Consider the following 20,000-nt stretch of genomic DNA (forward strand, 5'->3'; position numbering starts at 1 on the left):
CAGCGGTGGGTTCTCGCCGGAGCTCTGCTCCCGCGGCGGCGGCTCGCCGGAGACGCCCGAAATCGGCCATCCTGGGGTCGAATCGGCGGGTTTTTGGGTCGGGAGGACTCTACGCAACATGCGTGATCCACAGGGGGGTTTTCCGGGGCTCAGGTAGGCTCGGCTGAGGCTCGCCATGGCGAGGAGCGGACGGCGCGGTGGCGCATCGCCGGAGCGAGCTCGCGCGGCCTCTGGGGTGCGCTACAGGCTAAAGCAGCTAGCGCAAAAGCAAAATAAAACCAGGCTAGTGCTCACCGAGGGTTGGAATTGGGGGAAAGACCGGCGCAGGGTGTTGACGGCGAAGTCCGGCGGCGGCGCTCCGGGCTGTACGCGGACAGGCCGTTGTGGGGACTCTCCGGGTCCCTGGATCCCTTGGATCGCCGCGTGGAGTCCCTGCAGAGGCGCTACGGGGGTCAAGAGACACAGAGCGGACCCGGTGGCGTGGAATTGCGGCGGCGGAAACACGTACCGGCGGCGAGGAGGGCTCTGCTCCGACTCCGGGAGCACGGGTGGCGCAGCTTAGGGTTTGCGGGCGGCGCGCGAGGTGGATGGGTGCAGGGGGGTCCGTGGGCGGTATTTATAGGGCGGCGGAGCGCCCTTGGCGTGCGCGCCCGGGCGGGGAATCACGGCGAGATTCCCGGCCGGGAGTTGCGCTGCGCGGGGGAGACGGATCTGTCAGGCGGGCCCGGGGGCGCAGCGAGACGGGGCGGGGAACGCGTGCGGGCGACGCGGCTGCGGCTGACGGGTGGGCCCAGCGCTGGCAGGTGGGCCGAAGCGTCAGCGAGACGGGAGGGACGGGTGACGTGCGGAGCGGGGCCAAGCGGGCCTGTGCGGAGCGCGCGCTGGGCCGGGGGAGCGGCGCTGCTGGCTGGGCCGGCTCAGGCTGGGCGGGGCGGGAGCGGGCCGTTGCGGGTTGGGCTGGGCCGAGTGGGAAGAGGGAGATAGGATGGGCCGCGGGCCAGGCTGGGTGTTGGGTTTTGGGTTTGTTTTCTATTTTCCCTTTCTATTTCTCTTACTTTTCTAAATCTAATTCAAACAAAGTTTGAATTCAAATTCAAATTTGAATTCAAACCACACTCAAATAAAAGTATGCACCAGCATGAATGCAACAAAAATTTAAACCTATGATAAATTTTAATTAATTAGGAACAAAAATTAGATTTAAATGCCAACTAAACACAATAAACCTTAGAAAATTAAATAAAGCCAATTAATTTATTAATAAATACTGAAATTTAAAATTAGGGTGTTACATACCCTACCCCCTTAAAGAAATCTCGTCCCGAGATTTAGCTGGGCTGGCTAGCAAAGAGATCTGGATAGGTCTTCTTCAACTCATCTTCTCGCTCCCATGTAGCCTCAGCTTCACTGTGATGACTCCACTGAACTCTGCACATCTTGATGCGCTTGTTCCGAGTAACCCTCTCTGATGTCTCCAGAATCTTCACCGGATGCTCGGTATAAGTCAGATCCTCCTGGACATCGACTCCATCCAGGGGTGCCTGCTCCTCGGGTACTCGCAAACACCTCTTCAGCTGAGATATATGGAAGACATCATGAACTCCTGAGAGACTGAGAGGTAACTCCAGGCGATAAGCAACTTCGCCTTTCCGCTCTAGCACCTTGAATGGCCCCACATAACGAGGTGCTAACTTCCCTTTGACATTAAATCTGCGGATTCCTCTCATCGGAGACACCTTCAGATACACATAATCACCGACACTGAAAGTCAGATCTCTCCGTTTGCCATCAGCATAGCTCTTTTGTCTGCTCTGTGCAATCCTCAGATTCTCTCGCACTGCCTGGACCATCTGCTCTGCATCATCTATGATCTCAGGGCCAAAGAGCTGCTTTTCACCAATCTGATCCCAATAGAGAGGAGTCCTGCACTTTCTGCCATACAATGCCTCAAATGGGGACTTCTTTAGACTGGCCTGATAGCTGTTGTTATATGAGAACTCGGCAAAAGACAGGCACTTATCCCAACTAGTACCATACTGAATAGCACAAGCTCTCAGCATATCCTCCAACACCTGGTTGGTTCTCTCTGTCTGCCCATCTGTCTGAGGGTGATAAGCCGTACTGAAACGCAGCTTCGTATCCAGAGAATCATGGAGCTGCTCCCAGAACCGAGAAGTGAACTGAGACCCTCTGTCAGATATGATCTTCTTCGGCACACCATGCAAACAGACAATCCGAGAGATGTACAACTCTGCAAGTCTAGCTCCGGAGTAAGTAGTGTTCACTGGAATGAAGTGAGCAACCTTCGTCAGACGATCCACTACTACCCAAATAGAGTTGTACCCTTTCTGAGTACGAGGCAATCCAACAATGAAGTCCATAGTGATTTCTTCCCATTTCCACTCTGGAATCTTCAAAGGCTGTAACAGACCTGCTGGCCTCTGATGCTCAGCCTTGACACGCTGACAGGTGTCACAAATAGCCACGTACTCTGCCACTGAACGCTTCATCCCATACCACCAGAAACGTTCCTTCAGATCATAGTACATCTTCGTGCTGCCCGGATGAATAGAGTATGCTGTATCATGGGCCTCGCTCAGAATCAACTTCCGGAGATCATGCACATCAGGCACGCAAATCCGGTTCTTGTACCACAAGGTACCCTGATCATCCTCTCTAAAATGAGGAGCCTTGCCCTTCTTGAGCAACTCACGGATCTCCTGCAGCTTCTCATCATCTTTCTGATGCTGCCTGATCTCTGACTCTAGAGTCGGTACTGCCTCAAATGCTGCACTGGAGGTATGATGCAAGAAACCCAGACTCAGCTGCTCGAACTCCTCGCATAACTCTGGAGGCATCTGGAAAGCCACGGCCATGTTGACATAACTTCTTCTGCTCAAAGCATCTGCTACAACATTGGCCTTGCCCGGATGATAGTGAATCTCCAGATCATAGTCCTTGACCAACTCTAGCCATCTTCTCTGCCGCATGTTCAGCTCATTCTGCGTGAAAATATACTTGAGGCTCTTGTGATCAGTGTAGATATCACACCGCTGCCCATACAAGTAATGCCTCCAAATTTTCAGAGCATGCACAACTGCGGCTAACTCAAGATCATGAGTAGGATAATTCAGCTCATGCCGGCGTAGCTGCCGTGAAGCATAAGCTATCACTCTGCCCTCCTGCATCAGAACACACCCAAGACCATCCTTCGAAGCATCACAATATACCGTGAACCTCTTCGTCTGGTCTGGCAGAGTGAGGACTGGCGCCGTAGTCAACCTTTTCTTCAGCTCATCAAAGGCCATCTGACGCTCATCAGTCCATACGAAAGCCACATTCTTCTCTAGCAAGGAAGTCAAAGGCTTCGCGATCTTGGAGAAATTCTCGATGAACCTCCGATAATATCCTGCTAAGCCCAAGAAAGACCTGACTTCCTTCACTGTCTGTGGTGTCTCCCACTCGAGCACATCTTTCACCTTGCTCGGATCAACAGCAATGCCTCCCTGAGAGATAACATGACCGAGGAATGGCACCTCGTCAATCCAGAACTCGCACTTGCTGAACTTGGCATACAGCTGATGCTCCCTCAATCTCTGCAATACGAGTCTCAGATGCTCCTCATGCTCTTCTTCTGTCTTGGAAAAGATCAGAATATCATCAATGAAAATCACCACGAAGACATCCAGATAATCCATGAAGACCATGTTCATCAGATGCATGAAGAAAGCCGGGGCATTAGTCAAGCCGAAGGACATGACTGTATACTCATATAGCCCGTACTTGCAGGTGAATGCCGTCTTCGGAATATCCCCAGGACGGATCCTCAGCTGAAAATAACCCGAACGAAGATCAATCTTCGAGAATATACGAGCACCTCGAAGCAAATCGAAGAGATCCTCAATACGGGGCAGTGGATGCTTGTTCTTGATAGTGACTGCATTCAGCTCACGATAATCCACACACATCCTCTTCGAGCCATCCTTCTTATCTACCAGCAACAACGGAAAAGCCCAAGGAGAGAAGCTGCGACGGATATAGCCCTTGGCTAGCAACTCATCAATAGTCTTCTTAACTTCTTCATGCTCTATAGGCGCCATACGGTAGGGCCGCTTTGCAATAGGAGCTGTGCCAGGCAAGAGATCAATACAAAACTCAATGGCGCGTTCAGGCGGCATACCTGGCAAATCATCCGGAAAGACATCCGGGAATTCAGACACCACGCGAATACCGTCCGTGGGTCTAGCCTCCATCTGATGAAGAAATCCAGAAGGCTCTACTGCACTGATAACAACCTCTTGGCCACTGGAAGCTGATAACAGGACTGTCCTCTGAGCACAATCTATACGAACTCCCCATTTGGCCAGAGTCTCCATTCCCAGAATGACATCAATGCCCTTGGTGTCTAGCACCATCAGATCAGTACAGAACTCTACTCCCCTCAAAGAAACACTGACTCTCGGGCAGTAAGTATGAGACCTCAACTGTCCTCCCGGTGAAGATACTAATAGGCACCTCTTTAATGTGCTAGTATGAATACCATGATGCTCGACAAAAGACTGAGTAATGAAGGAATGCGTAGCACCAGTATCAAAAAGCACTGTAGCTGGATATGAATTAACCATGAACGTACCAATAACCACGTTGGGAGCCTCGGCCGCTGACTCGGCCGTCACGTGGTTCACCCTTCCCTGTGCTGGCGCCCTGGGCTGAGCTGGGCGCCCCTGCTGTCCCGCCTGCGCCTTCCGGGGGCAAGCGTTGGCGTAGTGCCCCGGCTGGCCGCAGTGAAAGCAGGTGCGAGGAGGTCCCTGAGCCTGCTGTCCGGTAGGAGCTGCCGGACGTGGAGCCTGCGGTGCTGGTGGAGCTGGTGGAGCACGAGCCGGAGGTGCCGGTAACCTCGGGCCCTGACCGGCCTGCTGCTGTCGAGGCGGGTACTGCTGCGGTGGCCTCTGCTGGTACTGCTGAGGAGGCCGGTACTGCTGCTGGTACGGCTGAGGCTGCTGGAGTCGTGGACGAGTGTTGCTGCCGGAAGCAACGGGGACAACCTTCCTCTTCTTGTCCTCCATCTCCAGGTGCTTACGCTCAGTGTTGAGCGCACTGTCAACCAGATGGTTGAAGTCGTCGAAGCGAAGGTTGAGCAGCGCGTACTGGAGGTAGTCCTCAAGACCCTCCATGAAGTGCTCCTGCTTCTTGCGGTCATCCGCAACCTCGGCAGGGGCGTAGCGTGCCAGCTGAAGAAAGCGATCACGATACTCCGTGACCGACATAGTCCCCTGAATTCACAAAGACAGATGGATATCGGAAGATTAACTCAAGATTCATAAGGATAGAACAAGGGGCATTAGCTCAAAAGAAACCGCTGAATGATTATATTTAAGATTACCTGCTTCAGTGCAAGGAACTCCTTCTGCTTCATCTTCATAACGCCCGCGGGGACGTTGTGGCTGCGAAAGCGCTCCCTGAACTGGAGCCAAGTGAGAGACTCGCGGTCATGGACCGGGTGGGACTCCCACCAGTCCAAAGCTGCCCCTCGCAGCTGTCCTGCTGCGTACAAGACACGCTCACGATCATCGCACTGGGCGATGTCCAGCTGACGCTCCACTGCACGGAGCCAGTCGTCAGCCTGAAGAGGGTCGGACGTGTGAGAGAACGTCGGCGGGTGACCCCTCAGGAACTCAGCACGCCTGTCGCGAGGCTGCGGCGGTGGAGGAGGCGGAGGCTGAGTGTGAGCGTGCTGAAGAGCCTGAACAGTGTTGTTCAGGGTAGCCATCATCTGCATCTGGAGCTGGAAGTACTGCTCCGGAGTCAAGGGTGGAGGCATCGGGATCCCAGTACCCTGGTTGTTCTGACCCTGCTGCTGGCCAGAACCGGAACCGGTGCTCCTGGTGTTCACCATCTGATTTGAACAAAAGATTTCACGAGTAAGGATATTGCAGGAATAAATTCAGATGGATATGATAACTCTTTGTGGAAAAAGACTCAGCCATGATAAAGTAGACAGGATAGAGTTGACTGTTTTACCCCCAACGATCTAACTCGTTTTATTAATTAATTAACTTTAACTTAAAACTGATTTTCATTAAACAAATTTAAACTACTAAGCTATGCAATCATTCAAAAATCCAAATCAAACATGAAGCATAATAACAAGCAGACAATTTTCACAACTTAGCCGAGTTTAGCAAAAGACTCGACTAACACAACGCGTCGCAGAACGTGCTATCGTATTATTATAAAAGGGTCACCTAGCTATGCTCATGGTGGTCAGATGACTGATTCAGGCCAAAATCTACGAAACTATTCTTCAGAGAGAGAAATCAAGGCAAGAAGGGTAAAAAGTCAAAGAAGTCAAGGGGTATAATAGTAAAATAGTTTCAGCAAGCAAGGATTGGTGAGAAGAAGTCCTAAAACTCGACCAGTTCTATCTAGGCTTCGTCCTACAGTCGATATGGCTCTGATACCACTCTGTAACACCCGGTTTATAAAAGAACATAAACCGAGCAATCATATACGTGCCAGGATCAAGTCACACGTATATACAACAGAATGAACAGTATATCATAGCACATATCACGTAAAAAGACATAATAAAGCGAATACGAATGTTATTTATTACAATAATGACAAAATGTCTGATACAGCGGAAGCGAAGTACAAAAATACGGTAAAAGCTCTCCGAAGCTGAAGCAGGGCGCCACAGGGACGTCGACTGGGAGACGAAGCACCTAGAAGTCCTCGTAGTCCTGGTAGCGCTGGACGAACTCCCTCGTGTCGGCAGGAACTGAGCAGCAGTAGCGTAGCCAAGAGGAAATAGTAGAGAAGAGGCAAGGGTGAGTACACAACTTGTACTCAACAAGTATAACACAAACTATGAGGCTCTAGGCTGGCTGACTCAACTGCATTAGCTTTTAAGTGTTGGCAAAATTTTATTAAAGCTATTTACTACGAGTTGATGAATTACCATTAACCCAGTTACATAGTAATTAATCAAGTTTAGTCAAGATACTACTGAGAACCAAAACCAAGACCAAGCCACCAAGGTAAACCCCGAGAAGCACCTCCCTCGTCGGAAAGAGATAACTTCACTAATCAAAAGGAGGATCTGGGCCGCTCATAACCGTGAGCACGGCTAGTATACCAGTTTTACACTCTGCAGAGGTTGCACATCTTTACCCACAAGTCGTGAGCTACGCCAGTTGTTCATCACACTTCCTTAGGTGAGATGGCCAGCGACTCACTACGAGGCCTTTAGAAAGAATCTCGTTGGTAAGGCGTAACCGCGAGAGTTAGGTCGGCGACGATGGGGCCCACCTCCGGGGGTACAAGCACAGGAGCGCAATCCAAGCACAGACCAAGCCGGAGGAGCAGGGACCATTGAAGCTTACTACTCTTGCCCCGCAGGTAAGTTACTCCAAACCAAAAAGATCTAGTTATTACGCCAAGTCTATCCCATTCTAGCCTTGTGGTAGCGCTGTTGTCCCAGGTTGTCGCTCTATGAACCGGTCCTTATGGAGAGTGGCCAACCAAGCACTAAGCACCGTGCTGGCCCCCTAAACCATGTTTCTACAAAAACATCTTTTAACGAGACGTGAGCCACTCAAGCCACACAGAGTGCCACTCTCAGAATTAAGTTCAAGTAAAATATTAATCAATTTAATTATAAGGACCAAAGTGTGTTATAGCGCAGCAACCTAGCACAACTAACCAAAATGCAACCCAAAGGTATATATAAAGGATATAAAGTGGCTAGGAAAGTCCTTATAGGTACACAGTATAAAATGCAGTATGAAATTGTAATTAAAGTGATAGGTTGTTCATGTTATACTTGCCTTCCTCGTACTGCTCTGGCTGCTGCTCAAAGTGCTCGGAAGACGGCTGCTCCGGGTACTGGTACTGGGGCTCCTCAACTGGATCAGCGTCTACTCACGAACACATGGCCAAAACAATGCACGAAAATAAGCATACAAACAAACATTAATAAAAACTAAGAAACAGTACATCAATACATAAAAACAGCACACTAAACTAGTCTAATACTGTTCTACGCGTTACAACGATCGCGTGGATATAAAGAACGCTAAAAACGGAGCTAAAACGCATTTTCTGGGCTAAAAACAAGGTTCAGGGGCTTATTTGTAATAAAACTGAAGTTCCAGGGGCTTTTCTGCTAAAACCGAGGGCTAAAACGTAATTAAACATTAATTCTAAGGGCTGACGCGCAAAAACTTCAAGCCTGGACTGCGGGTTTAAATTCTAGGAAGCTCAGGGGTTTATTTGTTAAAAACAGGGTCCAACTGTAAATATTTTTGAAAGGGCTAGGACCGCGGGTTGATTTCAGGATAAAACAGGGGTTCTTTAACAAAATGGGCAGGGCGAAGCGGTACGCGCCGATCTGGATCGTCAGATCTGGATCTGAGGGCTAGGATCTAATCCAGGCACGATCTAATCTAGGTCGTGCATCTCAGATTGGGCGGTCCAGGGAGGTTGGGCGCGCAGCAGCGGTGGGTTCTCGCCGGAGCTCTGCTCCCGCGGCGGCGGCTCGCCGGAGACGCCCGAAATCGGCCATCCTGGGGTCGAATCGGCGGGTTTTTGGGTCGGGAGGACTCTACGCAACATGCGTGATCCACAGGGGGGTTTTCCGGGGCTCAGGTAGGCTCGGCTGAGGCTCGCCATGGCGAGGAGCGGACGGCGCGGTGGCGCATCGCCGGAGCGAGCTCGCGCGGCCTCTGGGGTGCGCTACAGGCTAAAGCAGCTAGCGCAAAAGCAAAATAAAACCAGGCTAGTGCTCACCGAGGGTTGGAATTGGGGGAAAGACCGGCGCAGGGTGTTGACGGCGAAGTCCGGCGGCGGCGCTCCGGGCTGTACGCGGACAGGCCGTTGTGGGGACTCTCCGGGTCCCTGGATCCCTTGGATCGCCGCGTGGAGTCCCTGCAGAGGCGCTACGGGGGTCAAGAGACACAGAGCGGACCCGGTGGCGTGGAATTGCGGCGGCGGAAACACGTACCGGCGGCGAGGAGGGCTCTGCTCCGACTCCGGGAGCACGGGTGGCGCAGCTTAGGGTTTGCGGGCGGCGCGCGAGGTGGATGGGTGCAGGGGGGTCCGTGGGCGGTATTTATAGGGCGGCGGAGCACCCTTGGCGTGCGCGCCCGGGCGGGGAATCACGGCGAGATTCCCGGCCGGGAGTTGCGCTGCGCGGGGGAGACGGATCTGTCAGGCGGGCCCGGGGGCGCAGCGAGACGGGGCGGGGAACGCGTGCGGGCGACGCGGCTGCGGCTGACGGGTGGGCCCAGCGCTGGCAGGTGGGCCGAAGCGTCAGCGAGACGGGAGGGACGGGTGACGTGCGGAGCGGGGCCAAGCGGGCCTGTGCGGAGCGCGCACTGGGCCGGGGGAGCGGCGCTGCTGGCTGGGCCGGCTCAGGCTGGGCGGGGCGGGAGCGGGCCGTTGCGGGTTGGGCTGGGCCGAGTGGGAAGAGGGAGATAGGATGGGCCGCGGGCCAGGCTGGGTGTTGGGTTTTGGGTTTGTTTTCTATTTTCCCTTTCTATTTCTCTTACTTTTCTAAATCTAATTCAAACAAAGTTTGAATTCAAATTCAAATTTGAATTCAAACCACACTCAAATAAAAGTATGCACCAGCATGAATGCAACAAAAATTTAAACCTATGATAAATTTTAATTAATTAGGAACAAAAATTAGATTTAAATGCCAACTAAACACAATAAACCTTAGAAAATTAAATAAAGCCAATTAATTTATTAATAAATACTGAAATTTAAAATTAGGGTGTTACAAAAGTGCTCCAGTACATGATGATATTCCATTTGATGAGTGTGACAAACTATTTGGTGCTGCACAACATTTCTTTCATGATCAGATTTTTTCAACATTTCTTTTTTGTGCTACTATCTCACTATTTTTCTTAGTAGTATCATCCTATTGATTATTCATAACATTCTAACTGTAGTATATGCTAAAAGGAAGGCAACAATGAGTTCCAGTCCAATTGACCAGAAGAAAAGGCACAAGACAGCATCTATAACATTTGATGATGAAAACTCATCTGTCAACATTAACATTAGTTATGATATGAAACTTTCATATATAAAGTATGTTCGTCTGCAACACTTTCAGAACAATGACAATGGAGAATCGTAAGAAGCTTTTTAAACTATTAATGGCTTTTCAGTTTTCTTTTATGGTCTTTTATTAATACTCATTTTTTTCAGCCCTACTGTTGTGTCCATGTGTGGTTTTGAATGTTCTTATGACAATTTCAAACTATCACTTCAGCCTACAGGCTTTGTTCATCAAGATTTGATGACAGTGTATATTCAATTTTTCAACAATGACCATAAGAACAATTCTGAGCGTCCATATAATTGCAAAAAAGTTGCATTCCCTCCTTGTTTAGTGGTATCTTTCTAATCTTTATTTGTCACGCCCAGTTTTGAAGGAATAAAACCGAGCAAATAATCATATGTGCGCCAGGATCAAATTATAGACATATGACGACAATAGTGAATAATAGTAGCAATGTCATAAAGTACCGAAGTTAAATTTATTACAAACCAAGCCGAAAGTCATAATATAAATAAATAAGCGTTTCAGTTCGCATTTATTCTAGCAGCGGATACTCCAACTCCACAGGTAGCTGACTGGGGTAAACGTACACCTAGAAGTCCTGAATATCCTCTGGAAACTCCTCAAACTGATCTTGCTCTGGATGATGTGGTAATAGTAAGGGTGAGCACATGTCGTACTCAGCAAGTATATTGGAAAAGTAAATGACATGCAAGGCTTACAATAAGGAATAAAGGCTGGCTGAGCAAAGCATTAAGCATTTTAATTGAGTCATTAGCAGCTATTTACTAAGCATGTATGAACCAAACCCACATTTATAAAAGCAGTAGCAAAACTGAAGTAAACAAGTAACTTGGAACAATTAAACAATTGAATTAACCATAGATTTCCATTAAGTTGAACATGTGAGGGTCTGAGCTGCTCTTGACCGTGAGCACGGCTGATATATCAGTTATCTGCCAATGGTTGTGGTAACTCCATCTTCTCTTGGCTTGTTTTACTAATTTGTTTCTTAGGCTGCTTGCTTCTTTTAGGCTGATATTCTTTGAAAGTGATAGTCCAATCCTCGAGATTTATAGTCTGATTACTATCTTCAGTTTGAGGAACTCCTTCTAGGTTTGGATCTTGCATAGATAACTTTCTATTGATATCTGAATGGTAACGTTGCCTTTCTTCTGATGTCATTAAGCTATCTTCTTCTTGGAGACATGGACGACCATAGTACTCACAACATTGGCATATTTCTGGGGTCTTAATATCTTTATGTGGTCTTTCCATTTCCAGCTCTAGTGTTCCACGACTTCTCTTATTCCTTTGGCGGTTCCATGCTTCGGCGACTTGCCTCTTTACCGGTCCGGTGGGGACCTTTGCTTTGGTCAACTCCATGCTATGAGGTGATGCTATATTAGGCTGCAAACTTCCTTATTAGACAAGAGCTTGCATAGCTAATAACTTCTCTTTATCAAACGCTGGCAGACCAGTTGGGACTTGATTATCACTGCTAACAGGGTTATCGCTCCTAGGAAATGAGGCTTGCTCTATAACATGCTGTTGGATGTTGACCCTGATTGGAATCATTGCTTGTAGTCCCTGAGTTTGGGCTGGGATGTTGAAGTCTTCATTCTCCTTTCTGCTGGGACTCACCATCTGGTTGGGTGGTAGGGAAAAGGTCAGTAGAGAGAATAAAGGATAAAGGAAGGTTGAATCAACAAGGTAAAGTCCATGATATCTCCTTCAATTAATCAAGGTGGAGAGGAGAAATAATGGGAGTAGCAAAAAGGAAAAGGCTTTTTTTCAGCTTCTCTCATTTGTTTGACCATTGCAGATGCTTGGTTTCTATTATCAGTGTTGCCTTGGACTTCTTTCTTGACATCCTTTAAAGGATTAGGTAGAAAGATAGAAGATAACAAGGAGATGGAAGGTACCTAAGAACCCATCTAGGCAACCGATGTCACTATAGGTAGAAGACCCACAATACACCAACAATCATTACAAAGAAGCGAATCAAATAAGGTCATAAAGACAAGCATCATCATGCAAACACCGAATTCCACCAGTCAACATAGTCAAAACGATGCTAAACGTTGTTAATAGAGCTGTAAGGGGGTACTCATAAACATGGTTATATCTTCCAGCTTTGTCGTTGATGACACGTGTCTCCTTCAACTTGTCCAGCGTTGACTCCACCTTCGTGATTGTAGTGGTAGTGAGAGTGTCATAACCTTGCTCGGTCTTGATTCCTTGGTGGTAAGCTGAATTCTTCATCTAACTTGAGCAAGAATGTGGACAAGTGGTACAATTTCCAATTGCTTCAACTTGGCTCTTCATGAGGAACTGGCAGCTCTAATCTTCAGATGACTTAGACGGGTTGGGGTACGTGGCATGAATCATCTAAATATTTTTAAATTAAAAGAGATACCTTGGAATCAAAAGTGAAGGAGTGAATCCAAAGTGGTATTTATGTAGAAAGAAAAGGAGAGGGTGTCGAGAATCATAAACGGGGTGATTGACCAAGGATCAAGTATAAATAAGGAAAATTTTCAAGGAGAGAGTAAGTCAATAAACAAAGATAGAGGATTTTACATTTGCAAATGAGGAAGTGCAAATGAAAAGAGGATCATGTGAAAAATAAAGTGAGTTATCAAGGCTTATTGAGAGAAGAAAATAGTTAAGGAGTGAGAATATTCAATGGAGGGGGTCAAGGAATAAACAGAAATAGATTTTGTATCAAAAGAAATCTTAGAAAACGACCATTGCTAACTAGGCTTACGTCCTACAGTCGATACAACTCTGATACCACTTCTGTCACACCCGGTTTTAAGGACAAAATCGAATGCATAACTATATGTATGCCAGGATCAAGTTTCATACATATAGAGACATTATAAGTAAATAATCAGTAACAGTATCACGTAAAAGAGAAAAAACAACAAATAAAAGACTATCAAAGTTATACAGCTTATCCTGGAAACGGAGACTCCAAACTTCACAGGCAATCGACTGGGGGTTGCGTACGCCTAGAACTCAGCAACATCTTCAAAAGACTTCACCACAACTTTCTCCTTCTGAGCAGTAGTAAGCAAGGGTGAGTACACTTATGGTTGGTACTCAGCAAGGCCACAAGAAATAACCAGAAAATGATTTAAATCCATCTTTAAGTTTAAAAATCATGTGAGGGTCCAAGCTGCTCTTGACCGTGAGCACGGCTGATATATCAGTTTTACACTCTGCAGAGGTTGTACACTTTCACCACAATTCGCGTAAAAGTTCCGAAGAACTTTGAACCCTACCACGCATATGTGCTGATCAGGCACAATACCACACTTTCGAGGTGTGATTGCATAGGGACGCTATGAGGCCTTTACAAAGAATCACTATATGTACGCACTGGTCCCTTGATTTCTGCAGTACCTCTGAAGACGAAGTTTCCTTCACCCGCTCCTCAAATATCGATAACCCAAAATCCACCAATCAAACACCCCAGGCACGACATATAGATCATCTAATTACTTAGCCAAGACCAGAGCCATATGGTATTGTGGTTGTACGGTTTTCTTGGGTGGTTCTCCATGTTCCAATTAAATCAAGTACTCTTGTATATAAGCATAGATAGAAAGATGGTTAGGGTCACTTGCTTTTCACCAATGAAAATCTACTCTTACTGCCCTTCAGCTCTTGCTCACTTGGGGAACTTGATTCTTCAATATTCGAACAGCGATCCTTCTACTCGAAGCAACCATGGGCAAACATACAAAGCAAACAACAAGATACATCTAAGAACAATACACCAGAACAAAAGAAAGGCTTTAAAAGAGCATACTAAAGGATAGAGCTCGCTGCTACGGTTACGAGAGCACAAGAAACACGGAAAACGGAGCTAGGACGTGGAAACTATGGGATAAACAATGAGTAAGGATTTAGTCGCGATTAACCAAAGGGCTAAGGACTAATGGAAAAAATATTTGTGAGACACAAAAAAGTGTTCTCACAGAGGATAAAAAGGTTATAAAGCTACTGCACACGTCACAAGGATCACGTGAGAGCAAGAATCGATGAAAACGGAGCTAAAACGAAGAAGTTATGGCTAAAACAGGGTTTCAGGGGCTTATTTGTGAAGAAATAGAGCTTCCAGGAGCTAGATCTGAAGAAACCAGGGACTAAAATGAAATTAAACCTAAACTTCAAGGGCTAGCTTGCAAAAGAAAGGGTCCTGGATGGCGGGTTCTAATTTGTAAAACCACAGGGTTTAAAACAGAAGAAACATGGCTGATTTGTGAATACTTTTGAACTAGTTAGGACTGCGGGTTGATTTCCTATAAACTGAGGGGCTCTTTTGCAAAGTTATCAAGTGTTGACCGGTATGTAGGCTGTTGACTCGGGTTTAGATCTAATCTCGGCCGTCGGATCTAGATCTGAGGGTGGGGATGCGATGCGGCGGCGCAGGCGGCGGCGCAGAGCGACGGCGGCGAGGCTAGGCGGCGGCGGCGCTGGTGCGTCCAGCGGCGGCTTTCGCGGCGGCGGCGAGCTCGCTGGCGATGGCCAGAATCGGCCGTCCAGGCACCGTTTCGAGCTCGGGTTGGCCTGCGAGAGGTTACACGCGATGGGGAACGCGTCTAGAGGGTCGGCTCGGGGGCACAGACACGGCGGCGGGCATGCTCGGCGGCGAGAGGCGGCGCTGTGGCGACTACGAGTTATAGCACGCGAGGGAGAGCAGAAGAGAGGGAAAGGAAAGGGGCGCTGCGTTCCTCACCCTACGGCGAAGGTCCGGGGACACACGGGCGTTGAGTGGAGGCGGCGGAGCAGCGGGATGACGGCGGCCCGGAGCTCCCGAGCTCCAATGGCGGCCGCGGCTAGGGTTCGCGGTGAAGGCTGCGGTGCGGGTTGGAGAGGGGTTCCCAGGGGTGGGGCGGTGCTTATATAGGGCGGGGACCGGGCCTTGGTGTGCGGGCCAAGAAGGAAGGAGTGGCACGGGGCGTGCGGCGGCCGGACTCCTTGAGTCCGAGTCGCCCACGGGAGGAAGACGACGGCCCCGACAGGTAAGGCCCACCTATCGGTGGCAGAGAGGAGAGGGGGTGCGAGTTGGGCCAAGGAGAGGGAGTTGGGCCAGCGGTGGAGTTTGGGCCGCGGGGAAAGAAGGAAAAGAAAGGAAGAGGGAGGTGGGTTGGGCCAAAAACGATAGGGAAGAAGAGAGAGGTTTTCTTCTTTTTTTTCAACAAAGAGATTCAAACAATTCAATTCAAATTTAAATTCAAGAGAATTCAAATTCAAATTGGACAACAAACAATAAAACAATGCATTTCAGCACGAATGCAACACAAACAAAACAACCTTATTTAATTTAGAAAACAACCAATATTTATTTTCTTTTACACTAAACTCTTTGTGAAGAAAACAAATGTTGGGAAAAAATTTAAAACTATGAGAAAATTATTGATTTATTTTTAATTTTAATCACGTCCTGAAATCCAAAAATTTCAGGGTGTGACACTGACCGTGCTATCACTGTACACTTTGGGCTTCCGTATACCACGTTGCAATCGAGTGACTGGTCTTGTAGTATTTTGTTGCTCCTGCAGCACAGTATGACCTGGCATAGATGACCTTGTTGGTTCAGAGTCAGGCACAGTTCCGGTGCCAGTTAACCCCACCAGATCCACCTGAATTGGCGCACTGTGTACTGCGATTGGCGAGGTGGAGACGTTGTCTCCCTCGATAACATGTGGTTGCCGCGGACTGGCCTGCACCTGATCCGAGATGGATATGCCTAGCTGCCTGTCGAGGGGTGATAGAGATTCTGACGTGCTGTCGTTCTGCTCCTCAGGTTCCACGCCTTCTCTATCCTGCTGTGGAGCTGTGATTTTGTGTTCATTTTCTTCACCAAAAAAACATCATTAGCCTTAGAATAAATTACTGAATCAGGATTGACATGAAAATTAGACAACTGATCAGCTATTACTTCCCCCCTTTGATCAGTACTAGATGGAGGAACATGAAGGATTTCAGGTCGCAAACGAACTCCAGCATTTGAATGAAGAGAGGCAAAAGGAAACACCCCTTCATCGAAAACAACATCATGGGAGATATAGACTCTTCCGGTGGAAATGTCTAAGCATTTGAAACCTTTATGAAGATTACTATAGCCTAAGAAGACACACTGCTTGGATTTCAATTGAAGCTTTCTAGAGTTGTATGGTCTTAGGTTGGGCCAACATGCACAACGAAAAATGCAGAGAGCAGAATAATCAGGCTTTTGGCCAAACAACAACTCTAAAGGAGTAGAATTGTCAATTACTTTACTAGGCATTCTGTTGATCAAGTATGTAGCAGCTAAGAAAGCCTCATCCCAAAATTTTAAAGGCATTGAGGCATGGGCCAAAAGAGAGACCAACCTCGACAATGTGTCGATGTTTGCATTCGGCAGACCCATTTTGTTGGTGAGCATGTGGGCAAGAAACATGATGAGAGATACCAATTTTATTGAAGAATGAATTTAGCTTTTCATATTCGCCTCCCCAATCAGTTTGCATTGCAATTATTTTTCGATCAAAACATCTTTTAACAAGATTTTGGAAGTCTTTAAAAACTTGAAACACCTCAGACTTGTGTTTTAGAAGATATATCCAAGTAAACTTGCTAAAGTCATCAACAAAGCTAACATAGTATTGTTTCCTGCCAACTGATTGAGAGGCAGGACCCCATACATCAGAAAACACAAGCTGTAAAGGGACAATAGATATGCTGGTGGAAATAGGATATGGAAGCTGATGGCTTTTTCCTTGCTGACAAGCGTCACAAACAGAGACTCAATTTGATTCACTAGCACAAGGAAGATTATTTTTACTAATAACTTGATGAACAATAGAAAATGAAGGGTGTCCTAGGCGACTATGCCAGATGGTAGATGATGGTTTGGCGGCTGCACAGGCAAGCTTCTGCGATTGTGGAGAGACAGCCGGAAGGGGGTATAGGCCACGTCTACATCTTCCTTGTAGAAGAGTTTTCTTCGAAGCCTGATCCTTAACAAGAAAGAAATCAGGGTGAAATTCAAGAAACACATTATTGTCAGCAGCAAGTTTATGAACAGATATCATATTTTTTGAGGCTTCAGGGACATGTAGAACACGATTAAGAACAAGATCTCGAATGGGGGTATGTATAACAGTTTGACTAGTGTGTCTAATTTACATACCTAAGCCGTTGGCGACATGAATTTGATCATTGCCATTGTATTTTTCCCTCATAGATAGCTTCTCCAATTCGCTGGTGATGTGATCAGTGGAACCGGTGTCGGTGTACCAGTTTGTATCAACTTTGTATGAAGTGGAAGCAGCAGCAGCAGAAGCGACGTGCCTTTCATCCGGCACGTAATCCTCATCAAATATGTGCCAACATTCAGCCGCTGTATGATTCGGCTTGAAACAGACCTGGCACCTTCCTCCTGTATGGCGCCTTGCACCACCATTGTTGGAGCGGTCACCATTATTGTTGTTGCCACGGTGTGATCCGCGTCCACCTAAGCGGCCACCACGATGACGACCACCGCTGTTACGACCACCACGGTATCCACCGTGATAGCCTCCACCATGTGATGCACTGTTTGCTGAGGAGTTGGATCCACCACTCAGAAAGTCAAGACGTTGCTCAAAACTCAACAGCTGGGAGTACAACTCGTTAATAGTAATTGGTTCCACACGAGCAAGCACTGCAGAAACAATGGGATTGTATTCCATGACCAAACCAGTGAGGATATATTGGACTAATTCTTCATCTCCTAGGGGTGTGCCAGCAGATGCCATGTCATCCCCCAGGGCCTTCATCTTCCCGACGAAATCTGTGATCGTCAGGTTCTCTTTCTTGGTGTTAGCCAAGGCAATTCTGATGTTGACTGCCCTAGCTCGAGTCTGGGAGGCATAGATACCTTCCAGGGTGCTCTAGACTTGCGCCGCCATTGCACAAGTGGACACCTCTGCCAGCGCATCTCGTGAGAGCGTTGACAACAGATAGCTGAGGAGGTTCTGATCCTTAGTCACCCATGCGGCGTACGCAGGATTCATCAGCTTCTTCCCTTCTTTATCTTCGATCTCAGCAGCAGGGGCGACGGATGTGCCGTCAAGGTAGCCTGCTAGATGTGCAGCGCGCACTGCAGGAAGAACTTGAATCTTCCATACAGCATAATTGTTCTTGGAGAGTTTCTCAATCACCGGATGACCCAGCGTGGGAGTCGAAGAAGAGGAACTCACCATTGTAGATGTATGGAGGAGTGGCTCTGATACCATGTAAAGATAGTCAGATTATAGGTAGAAGCACCAAGCCCTAACTTGGGTCTCTGGTGTATGCGTGTGAATTAGTCACAAGTTGCAAATGCTACATATATATAGTCTTGGAGATAGATCGGCCAGAGGAATCTAAACTTATTACAACAGATCTCCTAATAGGATACAACTACCAGGCCGATCACAATCCAAAACTATCTGTTACATAAAACCTTTTTATCTCTAACAAGAGATGCTTGAAATTGCATTGCATGCACACATACAGAGAGAGAGAGATGCCTGTATTACATATCAGGTTGTGACAGAACCGCCTAAATTAAACCGGCTTAAGTGCGCTAACTATCATCTTAAGTGTTAATCAAGTCACCGCGCACTTAAAACGGTGTAATCCGGTAGCCTGTTGGGTTAAGGATCGAAAACACTGGAAGTCTCACCCGAAGGCGAGCAAAGATGATTACAAGCAGACAGAAGTTTCTTAAATTTTAAATTACAAAACAGAGCTTAACAAAATGTGTTTAGGTAATGCATCAAAGTTCAAAATGCAGTGGAAATTAAATAAAAGCTCGGTTTGAAAACAACATTATCTACATAGTCGTGAGGACGTCACATCGAGCCCACTGATGTGAATCCTAGTTAGCTTCAACCAGCAGCAGGTACCTGAAAACAGGATAACAACAAACCCTAAGTATACTAATACTCAGCAAGACTTACCCGACTAGTGGTATATACTTAGCCGACTCCTAGATATGCAAAGCTGTTTGGCTCTGGGGTTATTTTGCCGAAAAACTACTAACAGTGAATCCTTACTTTCAATATTTTAGCTCAAGTTTATTATACAAATACCAACTAGGCTTGCCTGAACATCTAGAGCACGCATGGTTGATCACATTATCTTTTCAGAGTACCACAGTCATACCTCATATTCCCAACTTTCCATTCCCAATTCCATCTTTTACTACGATGTGACAGAGAGATCAAGGTTCTCATATTCGCGAGTCACGGCGAATCGATCCGATTTAACATTGCAAGGTGGACCTAACTCACATGCCAAGTGCGAATCCGTCGAGTCACACCGAGCAACCATTCCCACGATTACCCCGAAGCCTGAATCAAGCCCGCCAAGCACCCGAATGAGGAGGCCCACACGTGCGAACACCGCGTGAACCCGTGGACGACTATCCCATCCGTCAACCCTTGCCCAGCACCGCAGGTCGAGAATCAGATTCCGACGCAATTTAGGTAATTAGCTTACCGGTTTCGACTACCTCCTACTTCCGGCATGTGGTTAGTACTGTTCAATCCTCGATCAGTAGTGCCTACAACGGTACGGTCCTCAATCGACACAGGCGGAGGCTCACTTTCTATTCATTCCATATCCATAACCAAATTCATCTCCGCCTGGTCTCCATTTTCTTTCCTCACTGATTCATTCTCCCGCAACTTTTCCATAAGTAACAAGACCTATATCTCGCGAGTGACAGGAATCACTCGACTTCTACCGAGTTCCTACTTAGCAAAGCATTTCTAACGACACCTGTATACTAGTAGAGACTCATAGGTACCTAGGGAGAAACATGCATACTAGGGTTTCATACAACTCCTAGCAACGTAAATGCACAATACTTAAATAATAACATTGAATATTAAAA

At 47.4% G+C, this 20,000-nt stretch overlaps 1 non-coding gene across 1 annotated transcript; it reads right to left on the reverse strand.

Annotated features, from left to right (window-relative positions):
- Positions 1 to 17,717: 17,717 nt before the first annotated feature.
- Positions 17,718 to 17,856, reverse strand: LOC120705312. The gene has a single exon (XR_005687899.1). It is a non-coding gene; the product is annotated as a small nucleolar RNA Z247 (small nucleolar RNA).
- Between the last annotated feature and the right edge of the window lie 2,144 nt (positions 17,857 to 20,000).

This window comes from Panicum virgatum, chromosome 4K (assembly GCF_016808335.1).
Source record: "Panicum virgatum strain AP13 chromosome 4K, P.virgatum_v5, whole genome shotgun sequence".
Lineage (NCBI taxonomy): Eukaryota > Viridiplantae > Streptophyta > Magnoliopsida > Poales > Poaceae > Panicum > Panicum virgatum.